Genomic DNA, 2766 nt, shown 5'->3' on the forward strand with positions numbered 1-2766 from the left:
AAGCTACTTGAAAAGAGGCTTCCGAGCCTCTTGAAAGGAGGCTTTCTAGCCTCTCAGAAGGAGGCTTCCAAGCCTCTTGAAAGGAGGCTTCCGAGCCTCTCGAAAGGAGACTTCCGAGCCTCTTGAAAGGAGACTTCCGAGCCTCTTGAAAGGAGGCTTCCGAGCCTCTTGAAAGGAGGCTTCCGAGCCTCTTGAAAGGAGGCTTCCAAGCCTCTTGAAAGGAGGCTTCCAGGCCTCTTGAAAGGAGGCTTCCAAGCCTCTTGAAAGGAGGCTTCCAAGCCTCTTGAAAGGAGGCCCAAGCCTCTTGAAAGGAGGCTTCCAAGCCTCTTGAAAGGAGGCTCCCAAGCCTCTTGAAAGGAGGCTTCCAAGCCTCTTGAAAGGAGGCTTCCAAGCCTCTTGAAAGGAGGCTTCCAAGCCTTCTGAAAGGAGGCTTCCAAGCCTCTTGAAAGGAGGCCTAAGCCTCTTGGTAGGAGGCTTCTGAGCCTCTTACTCTTGGTCTCTTGAAGGAGGCCTGAGCCTCTTGGAAGGAGACTCTGAGCCTCTTGGAAGGAGGCTTCCGAGGAGCCTCTGGAAGGAGACTCTGAGCCTCTTGGAAGGAGACTCTGAGCCTCTTGGAAGGAGACTTTGAGCCTCTTGGAAGGAGGCTCTGAGCCTCTTGGAAGGAGGCTTCTGAGCCTCTTGGAAGGAGGCCTGAGGCCTCTTGGAAGGAGGCTTCCGAGCCTCTTGGAAGGAGGCCTGAGCCTCTTGGAAGGAGGCTTGAGCCTCTTGGAAGGAGGCTTGAGGCCTCTTGGAAGGAGGCTTCCGAGCCTCTTGGAAGGAGGCTCTGAGCCTCTTGGAAGGAGGCTTCTGAGCTCTTGGAAGGAGGCTTTGAGCCTCTTGGAAGGAGGCTTCCTGAGCCTCTTGGAAGGAGGCTTGAGCCTCTTGGAAGGAGGCTTCTGAGCCTCTTGGAAGGAGGCTTCTGAGCCTCTTGGAAGGAGGCTTCCGAGCCTCTTGGAAGGAGGCTTCCGAGCCTCTTGGAAGGAGGCTTCTGAGCCTCTTGGAAGGAGGCTTCCTGAGCCTCTTGGAAGGAGGCCTGAGCCTCTTGGAAGGAGGCTTCTGAGCCTCTTGGAAGGAGGCTCTGAGCCTCTTGGAAGGAGGCTTCTGAGCCTCTTGGAAGGAGGCCTGAGCCTCTTGGAAGGAGGCTTCTGAGCCTCTTGGAAGGAGGCCTGAGCCTCTTGGAAGGAGGCTTCTGAGCCTCTTGGAAGGAGGCCTGAGCCTCTTGGAAGGAGGCTTCTGAGCCTCTTGGAAGGAGGCTCTGAGCCTCTTGGAAGGAGGCTTCCGAGGCCTCTTGGAAGGAGGCTCTGAGCCTCTTGGAAGGAGGCTGGAGCCTCTTGGAAGGAGGCTTCTGAGCCTCTTGGAAGGAGGCTTCTGAGCCTCTTGGAAGGAGGCTTCTGAGCCTCTGGAAGGAGGCTTCTGAGCCTCTTGGAAGGAGGCCTGAGCCTCTTGGAAGGAGGCTTCCTGAGCCTCTTGGAAGGAGGCTTCTGAGCCTCTTGAAGGAGGCTTCTGAGCCTCTTGAAGGAGGCCTGAGCCTCTTGGAAGGAGGCTTCTGAGCCTCTTGAAGGAGGCTTCCGAGCCTCTTGGAAGGAGGCCTGAGCCTCTTGGAAGGAGGCCTGAGCCTCTTGGAAGGAGGCTTCCTGAGCCTCTTGGAAGGAGGCTTCCTGAGCCTCTTGGAAGGAGGCTTCTGAGCCTCTTGGAAGGAGGCTTCTGAGCCTCTTGAAGGAGGCTTCTGAGCCTCTTGGAAGGGAGGCTTCCTGAGCCTCTTGGAAGGAGGCTTGAGCCTCTTGGAAGGAGGCTTCCTGAGCCTCTTGAAGGAGGCTCTGAGCCTCTTGGAAGGAGGCTCTGAGCCTCTTGGAAGGAGGCTTCCGAGCCTTCTTGAAGGAGGCTCGAGCCTCTGGAAGGAGGCCTGAGCCTCTTGGAAGGAGGCCTGAGCCTCTTGGAAGGAGGCTTCCAGGCCTCTTGGAAGGAGGCTCTGAGCCTCTTGGAAGGAGGCTTCTGAGGCCTCTTGGAAGGAGGCTCTGAGCCTCTTGGAAGGAGGCCTGAGCCTCTTGGAAGGAGGCTTCTGAGCCTCTTGGAAGGAGGCCTGAGCCTCTTGGAAGGAGGCTTCCAGGCCTCTTGGAAGGAGGCTTCCGAGCCTCTTGGAAGGAGGCTCTGAGCCTCTTGGAAGGAGGCTTCTGAGCCTCTTGGAAGGAGGCTTCTGAGCCTCTTGGAAGGAGGCCTGAGCCTCTTGGAAGGAGGCTTCTGAGCCTCTTGGAAGGAGGCTTCCGAGCCTCTTGGAAGGAGGCTTCTGAGCCTCTTGAAGGAGGCTTCCGAGCCTCTTGGAAGGAGGCCTGAGCCTCTTGGAAGGAGGCCTGAGCCTCTTGGAAGGAGGCTTCTGAGCCTCTTGAAGGAGGCTTCTGAGCCTCTTGGAAGGAGGCCTGAGCCTCTGGAAGGAGGCTTCCGAGCCTCTTGGAAGGAGGCTTCCGAGCCTCTTGGAAGGAGGCTTCCGAGCCTCTTGGAAGGAGGCTTCCGAGCCTCTTGGAAGGAGGCTTCCGAGCCTCTTGGAAGGAGGCTTCCGAGCCTCTTGGAAGGAGGCTTCCGAGATTGATAGAAGCAGAAAAGATTATGAAAAAACTTAAACCATTGGAGTTATTCAAGTCAGGAGATTCAGTTTTCCAAGAGAGAAAAATTCGAAGAATTTCTTCAGAATTCTCCCAAGAAATTCAAATAAATCAAAAATAAATTCTGTGG

Source organism: Armigeres subalbatus, chromosome 3 (genome assembly GCF_024139115.2).
Source record: "Armigeres subalbatus isolate Guangzhou_Male chromosome 3, GZ_Asu_2, whole genome shotgun sequence".
Classification (NCBI taxonomy): Eukaryota; Metazoa; Arthropoda; class Insecta; order Diptera; family Culicidae; genus Armigeres; species Armigeres subalbatus.